We start from the raw sequence: 13,602 nt of genomic DNA on the forward strand, positions 1-13,602 counted from the left end.
GAGTCTTGGGAAGCAGTGTGCACAAGTGTGTGCTTCCTGGGGAAGGGGGTGTGGAGGGCCTCCGTTGGGTTCTCTGTTCCTTGGTGCTGGGCTGAGAACGGTGGAGCTCCTGCGTGCATGTTTGTGGTGGGGTGCGGGGCGGAGGGGTGGGGGGGTGGGAGTGTAGGATGCATGAACACTGAGGTCAAGTGTGTAATCGAAATGTGCACACCTGTGTGATCACCCAGGCCCAGGGTACATGTGTCCCTGCAGGCTTGTTCAGAAGTGCAATGGGCAGGTGCCCAAACATTTGTATATTAGGCACATGGCGGGAGGGGAGGAAGCTTGGGGTTCCTGTGCTGAAGCTAAGGTGATCATTGTTGGGACAGGGGGTGAGTTCTAGCGAGGTCACGAAGACAGAGCTAGGGGGTGGGGGATGGGGGTCGGGGAACAGTGATCTGCTCACACTCGAATGCCGAGTTCTCCTGGTCAGTGCTGGGTCCCCGGAGGTCAGGTGGACACAGGTGTGGTTGCACACGGGCGTGTGCACACACACGTGTACCCGCAGGCCTTCGCCCCCTCTTGCCCGCCTGCTGGCGCGGTGACGGTGACCTCATTACCGCCTCCGCAACGGCCCCTTGAAATCCCTGCGCCGTCGCATTTGGCTGCTCTAAGTGATGGGAACGGCCTGCGCTTCCTGATCAATCGCTTAAAATTCAGGGTCGGCTCGCTCGCGGGAGAGGGCTGCCTGCCAGCCCCACGCACCGCGCTCTGCCGCCTCCCCCCCACCACACTCCCTCCTTGCTTTGGGGTGGGGGGGCTGCGATACTGCCGTATTGGAAAACATCCCCGCGCTGGCTGGGGGGCCCGGTGGGGCCAGCGCTGGAAGCCGTTCCACTCGAGCAGATGGCTGTGAAACTTTGGCGGCGAGATAAATTGGGTCTGACGGCGTGAGGCCGGCTCACAGATGGGCGGGATTCTCACGCCGGCCCCCACGTCCGGCCCGGCCGCGGGCAGAGTCGGCGCCGCTCAGAGCCCCCTTTGGGTACCCGCCTGGCCAGCAAAAGCTTTTGGGGGCTAATAGCCTCTCTCGGCCGAAGGCGCCCTTCATCACATTCCTTCCGGCCCCAGATCTCCCCAGAGACAAGCCCAAAGGGAGGGGCAGCCCCCAGTCCCCGCCTGGTCACCTCCGCCAAGCTGGCAGCTGGGCTTTCCCCCTCCTCTGCCATCCGCAGAGGCCTGAAGCGTGAAGGTTAACAGCTGGGGGGGAGGCTGCGTCTCCCTCACTCACCCCCTCTCTGCTGCAGCCCCGCCCACCTGCCAGCCCGGGGGATGTCGTAAACAGGGCTGTGAGGTGTGCGGGTTGGGGGGGGGCCTGACGGGAGGGAGAGAAGAGAGAGCCAGACAAAGAGAGGAAGTGAAAATGAGCAAGAGGCGAGGAGAGGCCTAAGCAGAGACCGAGGGGCAGCTAGAGAGACAGGCAGAGAAAGAAATGGAGACGGAGATGTAGAGATAGACACCACAGAGACAGAAGTGAGGGAGGGACCTCAGAGCCAGGGAGGAGACACACAAAGAGAGTGGGGAGGAACGCGAAGGATAGGACGAGGGGATGAGATACAGGCAGGGACAGCCTCGACCTGCGAGCAATCGTTGCGGGTGGGGACAAGCGTAGGTTGGGGAGCAGGGTGCGGTCCCCGGCTACCCCCGCCCCCACCACGAGGGCATCAGCCCAGAATGAGATTGTCGCCTGCCCCACGCCGCGCCCTAGATCCCAACACCACTCCCCCGCCTCGGTTTCCCGGGGAGTGCCTGGGAAGGCGGGGTGCGGGTGGGAGGCGGGGAGCTGCACGGCCATCACTCTGCCGCGGAGCCTCTGTCGAGCCGACTCCCCGGCGCATCAGTCCAGTGGGCAGATATCGATCCGGCCCAGCCAAGCTCGATACCCGCGGCCTGCAGCCCTCTCTGCAGCTGTCCTACAAAGAAGAGGAGGGGGCATACTCGCCCGGCCGCCCCTGCCGGGATTCTGAGCCAGACTAAACCTCCAGGGTCCGGCGCACTCGCCCCTGCCTGACCCAAAGTGGCCCGACTCGGTGGGTCAGGCACCCTACAGCAGGAGAATGGCCCTGGTGACCCTCAGCCCCGCCTCCTCCAGGGCGCGAAAGGCTAAAGGGAAAAATCTTTGCTGAGTTGATGAAGTTGAAGTTTCGTAAAGGGCGTGAAGGAGACAGCCAATCAGCGAGACCTTATTTACATAGGCTCTCTGATTGGCTCTCACGGTGCCTCTTTAGAATGTTACTTTGAAACCTTAAGGAAAGAATGAGAAAAGTCTCACTTATGAGAGGGGGAAAGCTCAGACCCCTAAAGTTCAAGTAGGACCTCCCTAGGCCCAGCTCTGAGGGGACGTGGGGAGCTTAGATATGGGCTCACCCAACCCTCCGGACAGAGGATGCGGACGAGCAACTCGAGCCCAAAGGGTCAGAGAGAGAGACTGGCCAGGACCTGCCCCAGAGAGCCAGAAGTGTAGTCAGGTCATTTCAGACTGGAGACAGAGGGGCTAATCTGGCTTGCAGGTGAGGAGCTTGTGGTGCACAGAATGACAGGAACAGTGTGGGTGGTATCTCCAAGTTCTGCAAGCCCGCAAATAATGCAGCTTCAAGGGTAGGCCCAACTAGCTTCCCAATTGACTCTCCAGTCAACCTGATCTTGGGTCCTAGACAGCCACACATGAGCCCCTAGGAGCAGTGAGGAGCTGAAGCCTCAGGGGCCTGGAGGAGTGGGTTTGCTCTGTGCAGAGACTGGAACCAGGCCACCTGCACAGCCTAGCACTGCCTCTAGTCCACTTGCCTGGGTCCAGCAGGCCCTGAGTCATTGTAGGGAAGGGAGGAGAGGTCTGGACTTTGGTAGCTATGAGTAGAGACCAAGTTTCTGTCTTGAGGTCTCCACCCTGGCCTGCCCCCTTCCCGGCCCTCCCCCCACAATGCTGGGAAAAGGGTCCCCTGGGGATGTCATTTGCAAATCTGGCCCAACTTCCTGGCCCACACCCCTCCCTGGGGCCTAGCACTGATGACTCAGGCCTGAGGGGAGGGAAGGGTGTCCAAAGGCGAGGTTGGGGGACTAATGCTGAGTCTCTGGCTGAAGCGCTCTCTACCGTCCGCCTGTGGCAAATTAAGGGACAGGTGGGAGAATTCTCTCTAGTGGGGCTCTAACCTCACCCCAGTTCCTTCCCAGTGACACAGCCTGGAGACATAGCTCTGTCTTTCAACTCCAAACAGCCTGCAAGCAGGCTGAAGTCTATGTGAAAGAGGCTGTGCCTGAGTCCTTGTGTGCATGTAGCTTCTCCCGGGACAGGTCATACACACATCCCTGTGAGATCTTAGGCAGCAGCGTCAAGTGCTGAGGCAACCACATTTTGTTTGCAGAAGACTCAGGCATCTCATAGTCCGGTGCCCTCCATCACTTGCCAAGCTCCAGGCCTCAGCCTGCTGATGCGCCAAACTTGCTGTGTGACTTTGGGCACAGCTCACACATTTCTGAGCCTCGGGCTCCTCTTTAAGTCCATGTTCTGAACACACCATTCCCAGTGTGGGCAGCTGCAGAGAAACCCTAGAAGCAGAGGCACAGTCCAAGAGGGGCCTGGGAGGGCCTTCTCAGAAGCCCAGCTGGTTCAGCCTGTGGTCCAGGAGTCCAGGGGGACAGAAGCAAGATTGCCAAGTCCCACGGTTCTCACCAGTTCTCAGAATCTCCTCTCTCCTCCTGCCTTCCTGCCTACCTCATAAATAGCAGGAGGCTGGGCTGGGTCTAGGGCAGGAGTGGGGAACTGCATGTGTACTTGTGTATGTGGATACACACATGGGGAGGGTGTGAGAGGCCCTCCCCCTCCCCCCAACCGCTGCCGCCATTGCACTCTGAGAAGCTGAGATAATCCCTCGCCATCTGTCTTGTGTTGCTAACCCGCTCAGCCGGACAGCTGCCTGGGCCACAGCTCTGCAGGCTAGCGGGTGTGGGGCACTGGGGGAGCTAGCCAGCTCTGAGGACCTAGCAACAGAGACACTCAGGCCTCCCATCCGCCTGGCTCTAACAGACAGAGAAAGTGAGGCCAGAGCGGAAATGGGCAGGACTTGCTCCATTCCTGCTTCTGACCATGGGAAGGAGCAGAATGGAAAACGCTCGCTGATCTGGGGACTGACCCTCCCAGAATGGAGAGGGATGGACAGGATGACCAGCTGACTTATACTCCTCTGCACCCTCCACATGTACATGCACACGTATCTGCTGACGGGAGAGGTATAGTACGGACAAATCAGGCCTTTTGGGCCCAGAAAAAAGGAAAAGGTACCATCTCCCCAGACTCTGGAGGCCAGTGTCCAGGCCTTCAACTGGCCAAGTTCCCAGTGTCTGGAGGAAAACCCAGTCTCAGGATATTTGGTGGATAACACTTAATGTGCAGGTCCTGTACCCCAAGGTCTCATGACCATCAGAATCCCCACTGTTCTGATAAGAAAACTGAGGCTCAGAGAGAGAAGCAACTCATTCAGCTCACTCAAGTGAGTGGAAGAACTGGGACTTGGACCCAGGCATCAGGTTCCAGGAGCTCTGGCTCTGTCCCCCACAAAAATCAAGTCTCTCACCCTGCCTTGCCACCCCAACCTATAGCTCCCCCCGCCATGGGGCTGTGAGGTTCTGCCACAAAGCCAGGCAATCACACTGCCAGCAGCGTGGCCCCACTGCAGTCAGATACAGGCCATGCCAAACAAGGCCTGAGGAAGAAGGAAGCCAGGGAGCTTAAGGTGGCCCCCCATCTACCCCCTCCCTATCGGTCATCTCTCACCCCCCTCACGCAAATAGATACTTCTACAAACACACGCTCCAATATAGATTGTACATGCTCATCCAATCACACAAACAGGTACTCACACACAAACTTGCAGATAAACACAAGCACAATCACACATACATTGCTCATACACATAGAAAAACTCACAGATACAAACGTAAACTCAGTCACCCATAGCTTCACACCGGTACACAGACCTCTCCCATACTAAATGCCTCTCTCACACAGTCCATCCCCAACATCCATATACTGCAGGCTCCCGGTTCCTAAATCCCACCCCCACGGCCACCCCAGTACTCCAAATTCGTGCACATTAGACAATGAGGCTCCAGACAGGACCAGCATGCAGGTCGGGGTGGGGGTCAAGCAGAGGGAGGTCTGCTATGTCCTTCCAGCCCATGGGTGGCATCCATGGGCTGGGGCGTGGATGGGGCCCTCCAGCAAGAGTACCAATAGATTCCTGCCCCCTCCACAGCTCCCCCTTAAGACCTCTGGGGGCTGCCACCTAGCTATAGATGCAAGGGAACAGTCCCCCAGTCACAGCCACTGGGGTTCTCAGCTCACTCTGGCTCAGGGAGAGGAAAATGACCAGTGAGAGGGAATTGCTCTCCTCTGAGGGTCTCAGTTTGTCAGGAAATGAGGCAGACCAGGAACAGTTTAGCAGTGGGCTAAAGCCCCCATAGGGCATGGGATTCAGGTCCTGTCCATGATCTAACCACTACAATACTCTTCTTCCCAAACATTTGCCTCTTCCCATCTCTCCCACTGCATGCAATTATGAAGAGACCCTGGAAATAGAGGTGAGCTGACCCCGTCCTTCTCCAGGCTGGACTCTGACTCCAGCTCATTGTGTATTCTTGAGCCTGACTTCCCTGCACTTTAAGGAGGGCCCAGGCCTCCACATACACTCACACACAGTATAGCACACTCACACATACACTCACACACTTATCCTCACACTTACACACATTCATACAAAAACTCGTCCTCACCCTCACGTGTCCACACACACTCAACACTGTCATGGTCACATACACTTTTACACTCACACTTCAAACACTCCATAACCCTCCAACATTCACATGCTTGTACACGCTGTCACACACTCTTGTGCTTTCACACACTCCCGGTCACTCTCTGACACACACACTCACCCTATCACACTCACTACCCCACCTGAACAGACTGAAGTTTGGGGGAACCGAGGTCAGCAGAGCCCCAACAGAGGCTCAGAATGGGTGCTGACAGCCAGGCTTGCTGAGGAGGGGAAGAGTGGCCACAGAGGCCTGGAGTGAGAGTCCTAAATAATTCAGGGTGGTGGCTGATGCAGTGGCCAGGGGTGCTGTCAGCTCCAGGGAAAGCTTGCTGACTGGATTGTTCTGGGAAGATGAGGAGAATCAGCCCTGATTGGGGACTCACTGAATTTACAGAGGGCTTCTCATACCTGCTTTCACTTTTAATCCTTACTAGAAGCCTGCACATAGGTACTATAGTCCCATTATACAGATGAGGAAGGTGAGGCTCAGAGAAATTTGCTCAAGACTGTAAAATGGGGTTCCCAAGGCTCCTGCATGCAGGCACCTGCATCTCTCTCTCCCATGTGCACACACTCACACATGCGAAAAGAGGTTCGTATGGTCACTGTGCCCAGATAGAGATGAGAGACCCCAGCCATCTGAGAACAAAACTTTGGAGTGTGCTGCTGGGTCTGATTCCAGGAGGCCCCTTGGCTCAGGGCCTGCACATAGTAGGTGCTTAACTGCTGCCTCCCAAATGAGGGCATTGTGCCAGGGTAGCACACAGGACAAGTTACTAGACATCTCTGAGCTTCAGTTTCCTCATCTGTAAGATGGACATTAAGTGTACCAACTCTTGGGGGCTTGGTAAGGAATGACCAGGAAAACACATGTAAAGCAGTAAGCACAAGGTCTGGCCTACTGGAAGGGCTCTGCTTCACAGCTAAGATTGTGATACAGACACATTTCCCATAAAGAGGCAGCCACAAAGTCGTGGTCTGTGTACACACAGTTCCCATTGCCTGGGACATCCTCTCCGCTCTCCCTTGCTGATGCCAACTATCTTCCATGTCTCCTCTTCAAGGTTGAGTGCATCTGCCACCTCCTTCAAGACAACAGCTGTGGTCTCCTGCCATATTCAGCACCTCTCACTGACCTCCCCAGCACCCTCCCTTGTACCCAGGTGGCTGGCCTTGTATGCTGAGAGTGGGTCCAGCCTGCCCCCCTCACAGCCTGCACACAGTAGGTACTCATGTGTTGCCTGCTGAACGGACAGCACTGCATCGTGTCAGCACATAGCAACCAGCAGTTAGGGTGCTTCTGCAGTTAAAATAAACTGCTGAGGTCATGGGTCTGTTTTCTCTGTAAAAACAAAAATACCCAACAGCTCGTGTCTGGTGAGACGCACAGCAGAAGACCAGGCATGACTGCTTCTCTGCCCAGAGGCCAAGCATCAGGCTCCCAGCCAGGTCCCCATCTGAAGGGGTGTCTGCCCAAGCCCCGGGGTACCAACCCTTAGAGACAGTTGGGATGTGACTGCTGTGCCCAGTGAGAAAGGTGGGTGCTCTGTCCCCAGAGCCCTGAGCTATGAGCAGATTATGGAACATCCTCCATATTTGATTCAAAATAAAAACCACAGTAAACCATAGACTCGAAACTTATATGTTGGCTGAAATTAAAATAGCTTCTTGCTACGTTTTCTGGTTTCAATATTCTGGATCTGCTCATGGAAGCTGAATCAGGCAATTTGTCTGTCCCTCTTGCTTTTGTTTCTGTTGTTGCCCCTGCTTTACTGAGATCTCAGCACATGCTTGGTCTCCCCTCTGGAGCAGACCCCAGACAGGTCTGGGGGTCCCGTGGCCCTGCACTCATGAGACTGATCCCCCCACCAGCCTCGCAGCACCCCCGGCCCCTCCCTCTTCCGGGGAACCTTGTGGCTGGGCCCGTGCCTGCGGCGAGTCTCACCCCAGTATTATTTTAGTCGCAGACAGACACGAGGCAGATGGTGACAACATCCCTTCCCCGCTCCCCACTGACGAGCTGTTGCCGCCCTGAAGCCTCAGGGTTCTTCTCCCTCAGGAATATTTCAATCCCAACTCGGTGGCTAAATGCGGCTGCTCTTGTGAGACGCGGGCACATCTGCTCCTCCTCCTCCCTACCCCTACCCATTTCCTGGGGCTGAGCAGAGAGCCCTGGGGGAGACCCTGCCTACTTCCAGTTCTGCCCTAGCCCCACAGCTGCCCTACTGTGCACCAGCCACCAAGTCCTGAGCATTGTACCCACTGGGGCTGGAGGGAACAATTATTGTGCCCACTTTACAGATGCAGAAGCTGAGGCTCACAATGAGCCTCATCTCAGTTGAGCCTCATCTCAGCAGAGCCCCATCTCAGTTCACATAGCCAGAGAGGAAGTGTTCCCTTGGGTCACTGCACCCTGGAAACACAAGGTACACCCTCCAGTCCCTCTGCACACCTGAATCTCTACCTGACCACCTCTACGGACAGCCTCTGAGGACCACTCCAAGCACCTCACCTTCCCTGCAGAGCAACTAGGAGCTCACTATTTAGCTGCTGTACCCACTCTCCAGCATCAGCCAATAGCCCAGGGCACAAGGCTAGCCAAGCGTTGTCTGCCCATCCCCTTGCCCTGCTGGTCCTAGCTCAGTGAGCATGTAGGCTGCAATTGTGAACATCAAGGGCAGGAGGAGGGCGTCTCTGGCACAAGACAGGTCTGGTTTCCAATCTCAGCTTTGTCGTGACTTTGGGCAAATCACTTAACCCATTAGGATCTGGTTCTTCTTCTGTAACACGCACAGCAGTAGGCCCTCTCTCCTCTCTCTGATTCAGTGAGGCTACCTGCTATACTGCCAGCACCTAAAACAGGGCCTGGAATATGCTCAATAAACATTTGTTGAGTGAATGACATATGTAATGAACTTAGCATCAGGCCTGACTCAGTGGAGCTAGTCCTACCTGCAGCCCCAGCCCAACACAGTGTGGGTCCAATTCTGCCTCCATGGTCCACCATGAGCTGAAGTCGACCCCAAGAGCCAAACTGAGCCATGCCTTTGGCCCCTTCCCAATTCCCACAACAAAAAGTGCTTGGAGCCTTAGGAGGATGGGCCCAGGGCACTGGGCTACCACCACTAGGCTCAAGTGGCAGCAAGGTGCTGGCGGTGGGCCAAGCCTGTTTTGGTTCCCTCATACCTTCTTTCCACCCAGCCACCCTGACTAGCCAGGGGTGGCAAAGCTGGACAGCGGTTCTTTGATGGTTTGCAATGCTCTCTGGGCCAGTGGGGCTTCCCTGATCGCTCAGTTGTAAAGAATCTGCCTGCAATGCAGGAGATGCAGGAGACACGGATTCGATCCCTGGGAAGATTCCCCTGGAGGAGGAAATGGCAACCCACTCCAGTATTCCAGCATGGGAAAGCCCATGGACAGAGGAGCCTGGTGGGCTACAGTCCATGGGGTCAGACCTGACTGAGCACACATGCTCACTGAGCCAGTGAAGACATGTCCATTCCCAGTCAGACCTCCTGGCTATGGGCTCCCTAGCCCAGGACAGGCCCCACTCCCAAGCCCCAGTGCCTCAGCAGGCCTCCTTCTGGGACCGGGCCAAGATATATACTGACAAACCATCACACAAAAACACACTCCCACCACAGTGACACTCACGCCCCCAAAAGATATACAAAACTATATACTAAAATACACGCCACCCAACTAAAGGCGCAAAAACATACACACGACTCAGCATGGTAGGGTACACAAGCTCACATGCATCTGCGCTCCAGGGGACATCACATGCCACAGTCACAAACACACGTGGCAGAGGACACTCCCACACAGTCACTCAGCACAGCCACGCACACACATACGGGCCCAGTACCCAGGAGCACAGCAGGGCAGAGAGGCCTGTCTTACGCAGAAACTGAGGTCTGTCTCCCCATCTCAGACCCGGCCAGGAGTTGAGCCCCAGCAGCACAGGGGGACATGCCGGAGCAGGAACACGGAGCCCCTGGAGGAGAAGAAGGGCGTGCCTGGCCCAGGGTGGAGGTGGGAGGCGATCCCAATGCTGCAGCCCCCCACTTCCACAGCTCCCGGGCCCAGGCCCTGATCACCCACTGACAGGCCACCACGACCAACCTCTCTCTGCAGCTGTCACCTCTGCTCAGGTCACCTCCCATGCACGCATGACACAAGAAACCAGGCGAGGCTGGTCACTGTCACTACGACAGCTGATACAAAGGAAGAGAGAAGCTGTCGGCGCAGAAACCTGGGAGACACTTTTCACCAGGGGATTCTGGGCAGCAGACCACACTCTGCCAGTCATGGTCATGAAGGATGAGTCCATCTAAGTGGCCACATGTCGACCCACTCTAAGGGCACAGCCTTGAGGCCAGCTGGCATGGAAAGGCCTCCTGGTGAAGGCCCAGGGCCCCAACTCTGGCCCTGTCTGTCTCTGGGTTCATCTCATTCATCACTGGGCTTCCCCAGTGGCTTAGGAATAAAAAATCTCCCTGCCAACACAGGAGACGCAGGTTCGATCCCTGGGTTGGGGAGATCCCCCCTGGAGAAGGAAAAGACAACCCACTCCAGTATTCTTGCCAGGAGAATCCCATGGACAGAGGAGCCTGGCGGGTTACAGTCCATGGGGTCGCAAGAGTTGGACACGACTGCGCGACTAAACAACAGCCACTGCTTCCCCTGTCAACATGATTCTGTGGTGCCTAGTGCCTTGAGGCTGGCATTCGAGATCCTTAGTTATCTGGCCTCATTATGTGTTCTTTTCCCTAGGCCTCTGCCAGTGCTGTTCCTTCTACTAAGAATGTACTCCCTGGTTCCCACCCCCACCTTCTGCATTCTGGCCAACCATCAAATCAACACCACCTCCCCTAAGAAGTCTCCCCAATCCCTGCCAGGAAAAAAATTCTCATTTTGGTGCTGGAATGAGAGATGAGGACCCATGTGAGGCTCCTCTGGGGCTCAGTGTCCTAATCGGTGAAATATGTAAAACATGGCCCATCACCACCAAGAACAGAATGAGGCAGAATAACTCAGTACGCATGAGTGTGATCAGTTTTGCCCAGTCGTTTTCAACTCTTTGCAACCCCACAGACTGTAGCCCACCAGGATCCTCTGTCCATGAGATTATCCAGGCAAGAATACTAGAGTGCATTACCATTTCCTCCTCCAGGGGATCTTCTCAACCCAGGGATCAAACCTGCATCTCCTGTGTCTCCTGCATTGGCAGGTGGAATCTTTACCACTGAGCCACCTGGGAAGCCTATAACTTAGTACAGTGGTTCTCAAAGCAGGGCTCATAGAACCCTGGGAGTATCTAAGACCTTATTCGGGCTAGGTAAGGACAAAATTATTTTACCAATAATACTAAGGCTTTTTACTGTGCTGAGATTTGCAATGATGGTACAAAAATAATAGTGGGTAAAACTGTTCGTGCCTTAGCACAAATCAAGGCAGTGACACCAAACTGTGCTAGAAGTTATTGTATATATCACTGTCAGGAGCATCCATTAAAAAAAAAAGAAGCTAGTTTCACTTAAGAATGTCCTTGTTGAAGTGAAGCAGTAAAAAATTAGTGATTTTATTAAATCTCAACCTTGCATACAATCTAGTAAACACTGTGTGTGATGATTTGGGAAATTCACATAAAACAGTCTGTAACATACCAAAGTATGATTTCTACCTCAAAGGGAAGCAGTTCTGCAGTTGTTTGAGTTATGACCTGAACTAGCTGCTTTTTTATGGAATACCACTTTACTTTAAGGGCTTCCCTCATAACTCAGTTGGTAAAGAATCAGTCTGCAATGCAAAAGACCCTGGCTCAATTCCTGGGTTGGGAAGAAAGAAAGAAAGACGGAAAGAGAAAAAGACAAGAAAGACTGACAGACAAACTTTAGACTTGGCTATCCGGCAGATATACTCTCAAAAATAACCAAGTGAGCCTATCACTTCAACAAAAACAACTACAGCATTTATCGCCAATGATAAAATTCTATTAAGTGAAAATCTGAATTGGGAAATGCTTGTATAGGTCACCATGAGCTTGAGATCTTGCTGGTACATTTCTGATGAAATTGATGATGATATCAATATGACTATTTAATATTACATAATGAAATATATTAACATTTGAGAGATCTGCATAACTCAGTGAACTAATATTTTTTAAATGACCAATGCATAATGTTATAAAATTATGCATGGGCAAAAGAGCCATTCAAAGGACAAGACAGACAAATGAACTTTAATGAAACAGAATATAAAAGGCTCATTGATGGGATTTCAGATTCTTCATAGCAACTAACCTTTAAGAAACTATCACTTGTCAAGTTTTGGTGTAGTATCAAATTATCTGCAAAGGCGAGGAAAATACTCATCACTTTCCAAACAGAAATCTGTGTGAGGCCAAGTTTTCCTCATACACTTCAACAAAACAACGGAAACATACCACAACAGATTGAAAGCAAAAACAGACGTGAGAATCCAACCCCAAGGGGGCCTTTTGTTCTATTAAGCCAGATATTAATGGAATTTGCAAAAATGTACAGATAACACCACTCCTCTTGCTAATTTTGCTTTGTTCCAGAAAATAAAGTTATTTTTCATAAAAGTATGTTGTCTATGTTAACCTGTAATAGAATTAGTATTATTATTAAGTGAATGATTACATGTTTTTAAATTTTGTTTTAATTTCTAATACGGGTAAGTCTTGATGAATATAACTCACATAAACAAAAGCTCTCCAGGGTCCCTAGTATCAAGCCTCTAAAGGAAAAGTAGAAGGGGGCAGCAGAGGATGAGATGGTTAGATAGCATCACCTACTCAATGGACATGAATTTGAGCAAGCTTCCAGAGACAGTGAAGGACAGGGGAGCCTGGCGTGCTGCAGTGCTCGGGGTCGCAGAGTCAGACACGACTTAGCCGATGAACAACGAAAAGGAGTCCTGAGAAAAAAAAGGTTGACAACTGTTGGTCTAGCGCTTCCACAGCAGGAAAGACTATAGGCAGACATGAAGAAACATCTAGCTCAGCAGACACAGGCAGGGACCAGAAGTGACCAGAGCAGGTTCCTCTGAAGAGGTCTCAGCCCCCAGTGACACGTCTAAGTGGGGTAGGGCTTGGAGCTGGCCAGGGCCATGTGACTGGCGGGGAGGGGGTCCCCGCAGAGGCTGACTTTGCTCTGCTGCCCCTGGGAGGGTGGTGGGTGTTTAGGGGGAGACCCCAAACACACAACAGACCTCCCCCGAAGCACAGGCTGAAACTCAGCCCGGGAGCCCTGGCCCTCCCCCAGACAGCCTCCATCCTTCCCCCAGCACCCGCGAAAAGGATCTGAGCCTTAAAATTATCGTCACCACTGAGCAGCAGACAATACAGAGGGGACATTATGTGCCGAGAGAGAGGCCTCGTTGTTGGCGCTAAGGGGAGAGACAGCAGTGCTCTGTTCTGAGCAGGCTGGGGGCTGCTCATGTGCTCCACCCCAGACCCTCACACCCTGAAGCATGTCCTCACCCCAATGCACACTCAGACTCACCCCGGGGTACCCATCGGGCCGCATGCTGCAGCACTCGGGAGCCTTAGGATGTGTCTGGCTCCCATCCCCCACCTTCCTGCCCACCTCCACCCACCGTCTACCTGCTCTATAGCTTCACTGCCAGCCCCACCTATATCCAGGTACTCCAACCAAGACCATGGGCGTCCTCACATGGGGAGCCCTGGCGGGGAGGGGGGGGCGGTGGAGACCCCAGGAGC

General features: G+C 53.8%; 1 protein-coding gene across 1 annotated transcript in view; it reads right to left on the minus strand.

The window, feature by feature from the left end:
• The window catches only part of PSD2 (pleckstrin and Sec7 domain containing 2), a 115,654-nt gene that overhangs the window by 88,519 nt on the left and 13,533 nt on the right, over positions 1-13,602 (minus strand). The gene's annotated exons all lie outside the window — the stretch shown is intronic.

The sequence above is a fragment of the Cervus canadensis genome, chromosome 4, assembly GCF_019320065.1.
Source record: "Cervus canadensis isolate Bull #8, Minnesota chromosome 4, ASM1932006v1, whole genome shotgun sequence".
NCBI lineage: Eukaryota > Metazoa > Chordata > Mammalia > Artiodactyla > Cervidae > Cervus > Cervus canadensis.